Below are 13,908 nucleotides of genomic sequence, written 5' to 3'. Positions count from 1 at the left end.
CCCTCTTCCAACTGAAGCAAGGCAGGATCAAAGCAGACACCAAACTCACCCACTAGCAGAGGGCTGGGACCTCACCAGCTCCATCACGCTGCCTGCTGGCATCTATGTCTTAGCTGCTACCCATGGAGGGCACGAGAAATCCCAACTGCCAGTAGCACATCTGGGCAGGATCTAAAATTTCCAACTCTGGGCTGAAGATGGCTGGTGACATGAATCTTCTTTCCAACGAGTCAGCCTGTATAAGGGGCACCAAGGCTGGTCATGCATGGACCACACTCCCTAACTCTGTGTTAAGGGACATGGGGACGCCATGTGTGGTGCCTAGAAACAGGTCGAGCAGCTGGTCTCAACCCAGAGCACACAAACCATATAGTGCTTTTTCTGAAATGCATGGCCTTCACTCACCTGCACACCCCCCACAGAAACTGGGCCCTCCATGCCATTCCTTCCTTTGGCTCATCGCTGGGAGAGCCACAAGCAGGCAGCTCTGGGCACTCACCTGCGACATGACCTGGCTTTCTGAATTAGTGCATTCATTACTTTTGGCATTCATCACGGTGCCACTGCCACCGCCGCCTGGGATATGCCTGGGACGTAATATGCCTGGGATGGCATATTACGCCAGTCCTTCAGGGGAGGGGGAGTGACAGCTCCAAACTGGGGCAACCGAAATTACAAGCATCATTTTCCCGAATTGACAATATTTGCTAAAGAGACTCCTCCCAGAGATGGGAGTGAGACGCGGGGGAAATAAATCGGAGACGCGCTGCTGGTGCTCGGAGGAGCCTTAATGGTGATTCCAAGAGCAAAAGCGCAAATTGCCACCGAGGTTGCCTCTGTGTGCGTGTGTGCACATTTGTGTGTGTGTGCGTGTGTGGGTTTGGGATCCTTTCCATGCTATTGTTTAAGGAGAACAGGCTTGACCATAGGTAAGCAGGCAGTTTGGCTCTTCTTAGGGTTGAGAGTAAGTAGACAGACATGGAGGGTAGTTAGGGGCCATGTTTGATGGAGAAATGTCCTATGCTCTGTGCTGAAGTGCCCCAAGTATCATGGGAGGTTGGGGTTCACATTATTTTGTGTTTTTTTTGGCCACACCCAGAAGTACTCAGGGGTTATTCCTGGCTATACACCCAGAAATCGCTCCTGGCAGGCTTGGGGGACCATATGGGATGCCGGGAATTTAACCCATGTCCATACTCGGTTGGCTGCATGCAAGGCAAACACCCTACTGCTGTGCTATTGCTCCAGCCTCATGGGGGGCTCACATATTTGACTCTTCCTTTCATCTTCCCCCCACCCCCATATTCCTGACTCTGAACTCAGTAATCACTTCTGGCAGTACTTGGAGAACCATACAGGTGCTGGGGATCAAACCTAGCGTGGCTTTGTGCCTTGCATGTACCCTACTGCTCCGGGCTCTCACTAAAGCAAATTTTCACTTACTCACTTGACATTATTGGCCAGCTACTAGGGCAATCAGGGGCTTTGTTTATTTGGAGGGTCTTCCAAACTGTGGCCAGAATTCCTGGGGTTACTGCCCAAGATTCTTGGCCAACATGGCTGGCTGGTTCAAATGCGAAAGCCCAAGGCTGCAGCCCTGCTCATGCCATGGGACATGTGGCATTGGGAACAGAACTAGGTTCAGGCACAGCATGACCGGCATATCTTCCTTCCCTGCACCTGGCCCTCGACACAGAAGACAGCCTGCGAACAGCAAGGTCATATCTCCAGAGCAGCTGGGAGGGAGAGAGCATTTTCTCCTTTTTTCCCTTTCCCCTTTCTCCTCCTTTAATTAACAATAACATTGCAAACCCTGACAGGAAAACGGTGAAATGAATTACGGACCCACTTACGCCCGAACCCATCCATTATTAACACGCCTCCATGGGCTCCACATCTAAATAAAGATGCGCCTTTTAGGAAACCCTGCTTCTCGAGGATGAGAAAGGGCACCGTGGGGACACTGACCCCCGTGAAAAAGACCTGCCATAAGAGCAGGTCTGCCCTTGGCCTGGATTAACATGTCTCTGTGACTCTCCGGCAGGAAGCGCTATGTCCACTCCGGAGGGTGCTGCCTTCGAGGTTTGCAGATGGGGGCAGGCAGATCACGGCCCACATCCCGCATCAGGGTTCATTTCCTGGTTGGGGATATTCACTCTGCCCTGTCTGACCTACCTGCCCGGTCAGTCCTCAATAGCCACAACCACGCCTGGAGAAATCCATGCATCACATACCCTTTCCCAGCAGCCTGGAAGTCTCTGAGGCTAAAAATCCTGATTTGAGCGCTGCAGGATGTGTTTGAAATCAGCCTTTAATGCACGGGGCCATTAAAACAAACAAACACAAAAAACCCACTGAATTACCATGAATGACAAAGATACAAAGATGGACATGATTGAATTTCAGCAGTTCAACACCCAATCTCTTCACCAGTTTTCACCACCCTCAGCACATGGCCCCATTTCTCTCCTACCCTGGGCTAGCCTCTGTGGCAGGCAAGTTCCTCATCCCACACCATCCTAATGTCCCTATTCCCCTACTAATCCTGCACCTCATACCCAGTGGCAGGCTTCCTGCTGAGGACCAACACTCCTGCTCTTTGTTTCAATGTTTTTTTTTTTTTTTTTAACATTTTTTGGGGGGGAGTGGCACATCTGGTGGTGCTCAGGGGTTACTCATAACTCTGTACTCAGGAATCACTCCTGGCTCTGCACTTAGAAATCATTCCTGGCTGACTCAGGGGATGCTAAGGGATGCTGGGGATTGAATTTAGGTCAGCTGCATGCAAGGCAAGAGCCCTCCCCATTGCACTATCTCTGCTTTTGGACACGATATTTCCCTAGGAAGTTTCTTTCTCCCCACACTCGAGGGACCATTCCGAGTTTGTTTCCCTCCCTCTGACTGACATTCTTCTATAGGATGTTCCCCAGATCCAAACACACGGTAGTCAGTTGCATGACTCCATCTTTTCTGAGGGCAGAGAAGTGCATAGAATCTTAGTGGCCACCAGGCAAGGCGAGGGCCCGTGGTTTGATTTTGCCAGGTAACTTCTGTGCCCACTGGCAAGTCTGGTGAGTGGATGTGAAAATGCGGCTCTCAGTGACCCTAAGCTCTCAGCCTTCTTCAGTGGGACACATGCCAGCGAAGCACATGAACAGTGTCCGTTTCTGATGGGACAGGGCCAATCGTGCCAAGGGAGGGTTGCCTATTTGTTACATTATTTTTAATAGGAGAGTGCGCGAACACAGTCCCCCACTACCACAAATTAATTATGCAACAGAGTTTCACACATTTGGGGAAATCACAGGGGTCAGCACATCCAGAGTGCAATGGATAAGCTCGCCCTGGAGAAACCACCTTCGTGATCATGGTATCTCCCCTACCAGGTAAGTATATTCATGACATTTTAAGACTCCAACTTGCTGTGCATGTTAACAGGAATAAGGTGCATCTGGCACTTACTTTTGATGGTTATAAGCACATGTATGTCAGATGTTCAAAGAAATAGTTTTCCAGCCACAGGGTAACCCACCATCACCTCCCTGTGATACACAGAGATGTGTTCCAGAACATCCTGTTCCCAAGAATTCAGTCAGCTCATTCCTACTTATTATTATTATTTTTTTGATTTTTGGGCCACAAAAAAGCACTCAGGGGTTACACCTGACTCTACGCTCAGAAATCGCTCCTGGCAGGCTCAGAGACCATATGGGATGTCGGGATTCGAACCACCATCCTTCTGCATGCAAGGCAAATGCCCTACCTCCATGTTATCTTTCCAGCCCCCCCATTCTCTACTTTTTTTTTAAAGAACAATCTACACCAGAGTAGAGGATCCAATGGGCTGGCCTGAGTGGTCTGACCCAGGCTCTCTTAGACAGGTCATCATTGTCCAGCAGATGTGTCCTGCCCTGCACATGGGGACTGTACCTAGAGGCTGGGAGTGTCTGGCTTCCTCATGGGCATTTTGATTTTCAATGAGATGCTCCTGGGGTCAGAGTATGACACAGTTACTCCTACCTCTGGGGCCAACAAACTGTAAACATGGGGTCCTCCAATGTCTACATGCAAGGGGACTTATAGATATGGACCTCGGCCCCCATGTCAGGTTCCATGAGCATCCATTGGGTGAAGGCAAGGGCAGAAAAGGGGCCAGCCGGTGACTCTATCCTGGGGCACCTTCCTTCACAGGCACAAACCCTCTGGTTCCAGTGTTGAGGGACATCTTAAATCCACCCCCTGTTCCTTCCTAGCTCATCCCTGAAATTAGTGTTCCCCCAAGATGGGTTATATCATGGAGGTGGAGGATGCTGGAATCACCTTTGGGAGTAGCAGTAGTGTTGGAAGCCACTAGGGGGCGCTTTCTGCCCATTGCCATATTTTCCCCCCTCAAATAAGGCTGATTCTTACTGATTTCCTGATTTCTTTTTCTGAAAAGAGGGCAGGAGGCCAAATACATCTGGGAACGCTGCCCTAGAGCATCTTCGTGTGCAAGTCACGAGCCTGGCACCTGTGAATGGATGTGTGTGTGTGTGTGTGTGTGTGTGTGTGTGTGTGTGTTGTGTGTGTGAAAACAGGCAGCATAGAGCCCTTGGTTCAGGCACCATCAAAACTTCGAGTGGTGTCTACAGATTGCTACCCACTGGGTCAGAGCCCTGCATGAGAAGCCAGCCCTTGCGAATTCTCCATCTTCTCACTCGGCACATCTGCGCTGAGCTCTCCTGCCCTCTCTCTCCCTGCCACAATCCTGGGTGGCTGCCAAGTCTGCATTGGCACTTCCCAGATCCCAGTGGAACAGGCCAGGGTCATGCTGCCTAGGCAGAGGCACCCAGGGACGTGGCTGTGAGCAGGAAGCAATTGTAGCGATTCTACCCAGGAAGGGAGAAATCTTAAAGGCTCTTCCTGAGTAGATTTAGGAATACTGTTAACAAGGAGAGAGAGGAGCGTATGGCCAGCAGGAAACAACACCCTGAGGTTCTCCCAAGTCCACCTTCTCCTTCTCTCTGCCATCCACAGGCCCCACAAGGGACACTGAGTCATTAGACAAGAGGGGGAAAGTCGAGTCTGTAACATAAGTGGCAACCAATATGCCTTCTCTGTCTGCGATGGGAGATTCTCAATGAGTCCCACTATCACATGTGTCACATCAGACCTTGTGCAGTCTCTGCTGGGTACATATGAGGGGTGATGAAAAGAAAGAACATCTAAAGTAAAGAGAAAGCTTGATTATGCATGTACCCTTTTAAAAGATAGCAGGGTTTATGTACTACATGGCCCATGTTTTCCCCTCACTAGAGGTGTTGCTAGGTGTTAAAGAAGGAATCTGGGGAGTATAAAGGCTGATCCCCTATGTACTAGAAGGTTTCTAGAAACTACATAAAAGTGCATGTAAAATACTTCTAATATAGTACCTGAACCATCTATCCTTACATTTATCCACCTACCTATTCATCCCTACATCCATTTACTTATTCATCCATCGGCCTACTCGTGTATCTATGCATCCATCCACCAATCCATCCTTCCATCAATCCACCAATCTACCTATATATTCATCCAACCATCCATCTACCTATCCATCCATCCATGCATCCATCCATGCATCCATCCATCCATCCATCCATCCATCCATCCATCCATCCATCCATCCATCCCTTCATCCAGCCATCTTCCTATCCATCCCTTCATCCATCCACCTACCATCTACCCACCTCTCCCTTTCTCCCTCCCTCCCTCCCTCCCTCCTTCCCTCCCTCCCTCCCTCCTTCCCTCCCTCCACCAATCTATCCATCCATCCACCAATCTATCCATTCACCCACCTACTTATCTACCCACTATCCACCCATAAACCCACTCACCATTAATGATGGCTGAGTGTCTATAAGATATCTAAGAAAAGCAATGAAGGAGACAGGGGGTTTGCTGCTGTGTGCCTCGAGTTTTCTTCTTCCAGACATCCTGCAAAGGACTCAGAGCATTTCTTTCCGGCAGAGAGCAAGTCCCAGGAAGAACACCTTCTGTGTCTTTGCAAGGAATACAGGTGATTTCTCTGAGGTCTAAGTCAAATCTGAGGTGCTTCAACTCTGGCCTGGTTTTACATGAGCCATTACCTCAAAAATGGCTGTGGCGAAGCACTGACTACTATCTAGAATATTTGTTTCTGTCACTGGAAAGTCAGCTTTGTTTCCTGGTGGCTGCCACTTGGCATAGCCCAAACACACCCATAGTGTGAACTGCACTGAAGAAGACCTAAGCCCAACTCATAAAGATGCTGAAGGAAGGAGAAAAGCAAGCCAGCAACTCTATGTTTTGTCAACTCTGAGCAAGGTTTAACTGTGGCTGCCTAACAATTTGGGGGAGAAGAGAGTTTGTCCTGCTCCTCCTTCTTTTCCAGCAGCCCAGAGGCCTTCTGGGTCACCTCTGTTCTCCACTTCCTGCATGTCTCCCTTCCCCCACTACTCTCTTCTTTGGAGCTGTCTGAAAGATCTGCTGATGCCCAGAGTGTAGCTTTGTCTTTGTTCAGAATTCAGCCTTAGGGGTGATGCACTGAGCAACCCTCTCCCCAGACCCTCCTATTAAGTGCAATCACTTGTCAGGTGATTATGTTTCCAAACTGGGGGAGTCCTCGGGCAGGCACACTTAGTGCTGTTGGCTGGGTCAGCACAAAGGATTTTTCTGAGCGACTTAGCAATCCCAGCCATGCCTCAGTCACTGTCAGGCTCACTCCAGGAGATATGCAATTGTTTCCACCACACGGATGCCTGAGATTCCTTCAGGAAGCAATGGCAAGACCTGGGGCCTCAGCAAGGCCACTCATTTGTACTGTTCCATATGTGGACCATTGGCCTGTTTCTTTCTGTATGTTATGGTCAGTGTGTCCTGACCATAAAGAATGCGGGGTTCTGGGTCCTGAAGGGAAATGCTCCATGAACAGACTGCCTTTGGAGATACACTGCTGCATTTTGGTAGGCCAAGTGGAGGGATTTACTCTGATTCCAATCTGAGTGCTGGGTAGCGCTGTCATCCACAGGGAAATAACACACAGAAGAGTCTTTCTCTCTGTGAGACTCTGAAATCTTTTAGGGTCTGTAATCCTTAGTGTTTCAGTAGGTCAGGGGTGGGCATGGACTAAGTACTATATATATATATATATATTTGAAACTTTTGTTTTTAAACCTTACAGTCAACAGGGGTGGAAGGCTCACCTGGCAAGCAGAAAATTCTGGTTCAATTCCCAACACCATATGGTGCCCCTAAGCATTGGAGATTGCAGCTCCTGAGCTGCCCCCAGCACTACTAAGTTTGGTTGTTCCTCAATATGTAAAAGTCACACATGATCAATGTTTCTGTACATTGGCCCTGAGCTTCCTTCCTTCCTTCCTCCCTCCCTCCCTCCCTCTGTTCCTTCCTTCCTCCCTCCCTCCCTCCGTTCCTTCCTTCCTCCCTCCCTCCCTCCCTCCGTTCCTTCCTTCCTCCCTCCCTCCCTCCGTTCCTTCCTTCCTCCCTCCCTCCCTCCGTTCCTTCCTTCCTCCCTCCCTCCCTCCGTTCCTTCCTTCCTCCCTCCCTCCCTCCGTTCCTTCCTTCCTCCCTCCCTCCCTTCGTTCCTCCCTCCCTCCCTCCCTCCCTCCCTCCCTCCCTCCCTCCCTTCCTTCCTTCCTTCCTTCCTTCCTTCCTTCCTCCCTCCCTCCCTCCCTCCCTCCATTCCTCCCTCCCTCCCTCCATTCCTTCCTTCCTTCCTTCCTTCCTTCCTTCCTTCCTTCCTTCCTTCCTTCCTTCCTTCCTCCCTCCCTCCCTCCCTCCCTCCATTCCTCCCTCCCTCCCTCCATTCCTTCCTCCCTCCCTCCATTCCTCCCTCCCTCCCTCCATTCCTTCCTCCCTCCCTCCCTCCCTCCCTTCCTTCCTTCCTTCCTTCCTTCCTCCCTCCCTTCCTTTCTCCCTCTTTCCTTCCTTCCTTCCTTCCTTCCTTCCTTCCTTCCTTCCTTCCTTCCTTCCTTCCTTCCTTCCTTCCTTCCTTCCTTCCTTCCTTCCTCCCTTTCTCCCTCTTTCCTTCCTTCCTTCCTTCCTTCCTTCCTTCCTTCCTTCCTTCCTTCCTTCCTTCCTTCCTTCCTTCCTTCCTTCCTTCCTTCCTTCCTTCCTTCCTTCCTTCCTCCCTCCCTTCCTTCCTCCTTTCCTTCCTTCCTTCCTTCCTTCCTTCCTTCCTTCCTTCCTTCCTTCCTTCCTTCCTTCCTTCCTTCCTTCCTTCCTTCCTTCCTTCCTTCCTTCCTTCCTTCCTCCCTCCCTCCCTCCCTTCCTTTCTTCCTTCCTTTCTTCCGTCCCCACTTTGCACTATGAGTGTTATGATTCCACAGGAAGAAGCTACAGTTTCCTTGCACTAAGCAGCTCAAGTTCAGCGATCTTGTGCAAGGCTCTCTGGCCCTGAGCAGCCACATAATTTTATGTCCCGAGGCCAAACCTATCATTGCCTCATCAAACCGCAGTGTGCGTGCTTCGCCTCATGTATTTTGCCCATGATGCCACTCAATGCAAGCATGAGAGCTTTCCATTTCACCCCGTCCTGTCCTACTAGCAACCTGGCTGATGCCCTGGCCATGCCATAAATTAGCCAGATACTGAGTGTAAATGCTGTAGGAGCTGGGAATGTTGTTCAGGAGCAAACATGGTGAAGCTTGCCCCAATGTTATCAGGGGACATTTTTTTTTACTAGTTATTGTCCATATTAAACACTCTGACCTGAGGCCTGCAGCTGGAACTGAACCCGGAAAGACAGAGAAAATAAATGTACGTGGGATGAATTATTAGGGCAACAAGATGCCTTCCTCCCTGGGCATGGGGCTGCAAGCTCGTGGGCAGAACCAAAATCTGATGGGTGGGGCTTTAAGCAAAGGAGTTGGTTGCAGCAAACTAAAGGTGGAACTGAAATACGAAGGGGCTGGACAGCAAGCAAGGTGAGGGGCTGAAAGCTGAGGGGCGGAGCTACAAGTTGAGGGGGCGTGTCTTGGTGGAGGGGGCGGGATATAAGATTGATAGCATTCTCTCCTGCAAAGCTAGGCATTTTATGGAATTCTTTTTCTATTTTCTTTGGAGGAATAAGGTAAGAAAGATGTTTCGCCACTAGAAGCGTTTCTGTTTGAATATCCCCAGCTGCCTTTGGAAGGGAATGTGTTTTCATTAAAGATGATGCAAAGTCAAAGATGGATCTTGAGATATTCTTCTGGAGGCCAAAGTTGGGGAAAGCCTTGAGTATGAGTGACTCATTGAGTGTGTGTGGTTGTGGATTGTGTGAGTGTGTGATTGTATGAGTGTGTGAATGTGTGTGCGCACACACACATCTCGTAATGCTAGAGAGCTGCTTCTGGTTGCACTGCCCAATAAAGCCTATGTTTCTGGCAGCACTTGAAGCCATCGATCCTGCACTGTACACAATTATATTAAGAAGAGAGATACTGAGTGGAAAAATAACATTGTACCACCAGGATGACACTTAGTCCCAGAGGATGGGGTGATGAGAAACTGAGTTGGGAGAACCTCCTTATGCATGTGCCCTGGGAAGCAGCCTTCTGCCTACATTGCTACAATGGAAGTTTTCATTATATACGTTTTATATATATACATATACATACATATATATATATATATATATATATATATATATATATTCCAACTAGAGGTTAAATGTCTTGAGGGCAGGAACCAAGTCTAATGGCTCTTTGGCTTCTCAACTTCATCCGTCAAAGCACATTAGCACCCCAACAAAGGCGCTGAGAAGGAAATAAATAAACAGTGATTGATTGCTTTTCCACTCCAAAGTCAATAGCAAAGAGCCTGAGGAGGAGCCCAGGACAGATGATTTTGTCTTATCCCAACTCTAGGGCTGTCTCTGGAACTCACTCACCCATTTCCCAAGGGACTTCCAGAGGAGTCTAAAGCAGCATGTGGGGTTCCAGTTTCTCAAAATCTTTTTCCAGCTCCTTTGAAGAATCTTCAAGCCCTTCAGAACAGGCAAGCCCACTCAGCAGTGGGTATGTGGCCTAATTTCTGAACCCCATTTTTAACCACCTGGCCCATATGTCTCTCTGAATACCCTGTGGGTACCAGGATGAACTCAACACTGCTGCCCTCCAGTTCTATAGGTGAGGGCTGCCCCTGAGTGTCCTTCCTTGGACCAAACATTCCTTAACTTTGAGGGGCTCATCAACGACTTTCTCTTTATCCTCTATAAATCCTGAACTCATGGCAGCCCTAAGAGCAAAGCTCTGAGCCCAGGACCACGGACAGTTCCCAGGACAGGGAACCTTGGCATCTTGGCTGAGGGCAGGGAAGGGTTTTCCCTGCAGGAAGGAGCCTCCAAACAGAGCAGATGAAAGGAACGGGACAATGGGTATCTCCCTCCTAAGGCCACAGCACTGAGATGTCAGGACACAATACTGGTCACAAAAACAACAATTTAGCCCCTGTGAAGATATTCAGTCTCAAGAAGCAAGCAGAAGTCGGTCTTTTTTTTCATTCCCCTAGTGCATCGTTTTCTTCCTGATGAAGAAAATTTGTTTCCTGAAGGTTCAAAGTCAGTTCAAAGGGAATCCAAGTTGCCTGGAGCTGAAAGGCTTATGAGGGGAGGGAGTTGGGGGAGGAGGGCTGGTGTGTGTGTGTGTGTGTGTGTGTGTGTGTGTGTGTGTGCGCCAGTGGGGGGTAAGTCATGCTAACCCTAGTGTTCCAGGAAGCAATAAGCGTAGAAGTTAAAAAAAAAGGCCATTCAGGGCTTAGGGTGATAGCATGGCATGGAGGTCATTTGTCTTGCATGTGACCGACCTGGGTTTGACCCCCAGCATCCCATATGGTCCCCTGAGCCTGCCAGGAGTGATTCCTGAGTGCAGAGCCAGGAGTAACTCTGAGCATCGCTGGGTATAGCATCCAAACAAAAACCAAACAAAGAAAACACGAAGCTACTCGAAGGACGGTGGGGAAATTAGTTCCGTTGAAATGATTCACAAATGATGGGGTGATAACATTTGCTCAGCACAGGCTTAAGTTCCAGATGAAAACCACATCATCTGTATGAAAGTCTCATGCATTGCCCAATGAACTCAACTATTTATAAGAAAACGCTATCACGGCCCCTTTCAGCATGAACTGCCCTGAATATTAACACAAGATCTCTCAGTAGCTGCTAACGATACCTCCGAAAAGCAGATCCACAACTCAAAAATAACTCCGAATTTTAACAGGCTTTCCTCCCTAGCTCATTTTTCAAACTATGTTTGGCCAAGAGAAGCTTTCTTGAAGTATTCTTTTTTTTAATAATTTAGAATTTTAAAGTCATAAGCAAAGTGGAAAGAGTCAGAAGATCCTTAGAAAGATGGAAAGATAACCGGGCAATGATATTTGGATGCTTTTAAAAGAAACTGTTCAGGGCCAGAGAGATAGTACAGAGGTGTTTGCCTTGCAAGCAGCTGACCCAGGACCTAAGATGGTTGGTTCGAATCCCTGTGTCCATATGGTCCTCCATGACTTCCAGGAGCTATTTCTTTTTTCTTTCTTTTTTTTTTTTTTTTGGTTTTTGGGCCACACCCGGCGGTGCTCAGGGGTTACTCCTGGCTGTCTGCTCAGAAATAGCTCCTGGCAGGCACAGGGGACCATATGGAACACCGGGATTCGAACCAACCACCTTTGGTCCTGGATCGGCTGCTTGCAAAGCAAACACCGCTGTGCTATCTCTCCGGGCCCAACCCAGGAGCTATTTCTGAGCAGATAGCCAGGAGTAATCTCTGAGCACTGCCAGGTGTTGCCCAAAAACAAACAAACAAACAAACAAACAAACAAAATAAGAAAAGAAAAGAAACTGTTCAACTGTTCAACACTGCACTGCTTTCGGTACCCAGTCACCCTCTATCCGAGTACCATCCTGGGTGGATTCAACGCTCCTTCTAGAACTCCTCCATGTAGCTGAGGAAGGCTGTAGAGCCAAGACGGCAATTCATTTTCATGACTTAACTCATGGAGCCTATCTTTGGTGTTATTAATTATAATGCTATTACACTGGGTTTCCAAAAAAAAAAATGGAACACGTTGAATATAATTGCTAAAACTGTGCTGGAAAAATGTGATAATTACCGATTAACCCCCATCTGTTCAGCCCCAGTTTCTACACCCCCACTTAAGTCGTCAATGGGTTCTGGACTTGGGCAAAAGGTGGAGTGACTCATAGATCTGACCACAGCTGGCCCCTTTCGACCACAGCATGGTGGGTCAGCTACCTAAGCAGGAGAACATGTCTGAGTACACTGGAAAGTGGGCTCCTCTGCTGAGCAGACACCCCTGTTTCGACATCTTGGCTTCCTACAATCTCCATGTATCAAGCAAAGGCATGCACATACCTGCCTATATGTGTTTTTTTTTTTTTTGCTTTGTTTCTTAGTCTACACCTGGTGGGTACTCAACAGTTACTCATGACTCTGAGTTTAGGAATCACTCCTGCTGGTTTTTGGGGGACCTTATGGGATGATGGAGATTGAACTCAGGTTGGCTACATGCAAGACACTCCCGCAGTGCCATCACTCTGCCCTCCCTGATCATATGTTTTTGAGGGGTGCGGTAGGCATGGTAGTGCCCAGTGGCTATTCCTGGTTCTGTGGTCATAGATAACTTCTGGTGGGGCTCAGGGGACCCCTGAAGACCTTGCCCACTGTAATGTCCCCTGCCCTGAACCCTTCCTGAAACAGAGTTGGGGCCTGTAACCTGATTCCTTGTGGTGATGATCCAGTGCAACACTTTCTTGCCCTATTTGCACTCCTGGGAAATGTTTCTACAGAGGGGGCCAAATCAAGTCCTGGGGTGACAGCATGAGACAAGGAGTCAGAGAGGTTGGAACTTAAATTGTCCAGTGCTAGGGACCTTCAGTGCATACAGGAAGCAGCCAGACACACGTTATAGGTAACACTACTTCCTCTCTTGACTTTGCAGAAGGGTCTGATTGCTGATTGCGGGTGATTGCTGCGGGCAGAGACTATTGTCATTCATCCATCCATCTATTCCTGTCACTGCCTCCAGTATCCTGCCATGACACATCCCCTCGTGCTCCTGTCCTGGTCCTCACCTGATTTGTCCATCACTGTGACCCTCCCATCTTCTGTCTGGCATGTGCTCAATGCTGTGATCCACCTGACGGGGTTTTGTGAGGTTGTGCATGACGTACTAGCTCAGGGCCATAAGAGGAGCAACAGGGAACAGGAGTCAGGTCCATGATGACAAGGAGAGTGGCTGGGACTCGCTAAAGACTGAGATATTGGGGGACCCAGCTTGGCAAAGCAAAGGCCAATTATGTTGGGTTTTGGGAGGCAGAGAAACAAGAAGAACATGGAAAGTTCTCATTAACATTGAATGTAGTGTACCCAAGACCCACCCATTTCTGGGAGGGGTCTTGGGAACCGGATAGTAGGTGTAACCCTACCTGCAAGACCCGGCCCATTCCTGGGAGGTTCCTGGGAGGGGTCTTGAAAAGAATAGATAAACCTCTGAGCCAGGGGATTCGGCTTTTTTGCCGTTCCTCTCTTTGCTCGGCTGGGCTCCCTGGCTTTTGGACCTTGGCCCTTTGGCTCTTTGGGCCGCATGGAGCCCAAAGGGAAGATGGCTTAAAAGAGGATAAGATGCAGGGCTAGCCTAGAATGGCTGAATGCTTAAAAGGTTATGAGTAGGCCACACACATATGGTGGATAGGGCATGAATAAAGTTGTTGCTTCCTGACGCCTGCGTGTGAGTGAGTGATTTCACCTGGGCCTGGGACTCACCGGCTGAATGGGGTTGTGAAGCCACGTGGCCTGGAGTGGCAGAAAGAAATCCATCGCCATCCACCGCCATCCAGCCCCATCCTTAATTATGTAATGCAAGAAACATGGGGGCCAGTACATTATGTAC

General features: G+C 49.0%; 1 protein-coding gene and 1 non-coding gene across 4 annotated transcripts in view; both read right to left on the bottom strand.

Annotated features, from left to right (window-relative positions):
• CELF2 (CUGBP Elav-like family member 2) overlaps positions 1 to 13,908 on the bottom strand; it is a 180,125-nt gene that overhangs the window by 87,336 nt on the left and 78,881 nt on the right. The window lies entirely within an intron of this gene.
• On the bottom strand, positions 3,228 to 3,394 carry LOC126014811 (U1 spliceosomal RNA). The gene has a single exon (XR_007497801.1). It is a non-coding gene; the product is annotated as a U1 spliceosomal RNA (small nuclear RNA).

Source organism: Suncus etruscus, chromosome 7 (genome assembly GCF_024139225.1).
Source record: "Suncus etruscus isolate mSunEtr1 chromosome 7, mSunEtr1.pri.cur, whole genome shotgun sequence".
NCBI lineage: Eukaryota > Metazoa > Chordata > Mammalia > Eulipotyphla > Soricidae > Suncus > Suncus etruscus.
This window is presented reverse-complemented; position numbering and strand designations above follow the sequence as displayed.